Source organism: Branchiostoma floridae, chromosome 2 (genome assembly GCF_000003815.2).
Source record: "Branchiostoma floridae strain S238N-H82 chromosome 2, Bfl_VNyyK, whole genome shotgun sequence".
Lineage (NCBI taxonomy): Eukaryota > Metazoa > Chordata > Leptocardii > Amphioxiformes > Branchiostomatidae > Branchiostoma > Branchiostoma floridae.
The window spans coordinates 17,080,368-17,080,724 of NC_049980.1; positions in this window are offsets into that span (position 1 = coordinate 17,080,368).

Consider the following 357-nt stretch of genomic DNA (forward strand, 5'->3'; position numbering starts at 1 on the left):
TAATAAATAGATTATGAAGACGCCTATGGGGATCAAAAGATGTTCTGTTAAAATCTGTGCAATCTGTATTACTTGTACGTGCATTTCCTGGCTAATTGGTGTCATCGATATGATAATACATGTGTCTAAATATTTTAATTGGGCATAAGTAAATGAATGATAGGCCATCGTGCCATTTGTTCTAGATGTTCCTGAATTTGGCAGGTAAGAGCACTTGTACTTGTTGTATATCTGCGTAAGACTTGTTGAGTTGTATGTACATTGGTGCAATGTATCCAACTGTGGAAACAATCTAGACTGGATCATCAGAATGTTTTTTGTCAGAATGTTATCAGGTAACATTCTTAGAAGTTGTGT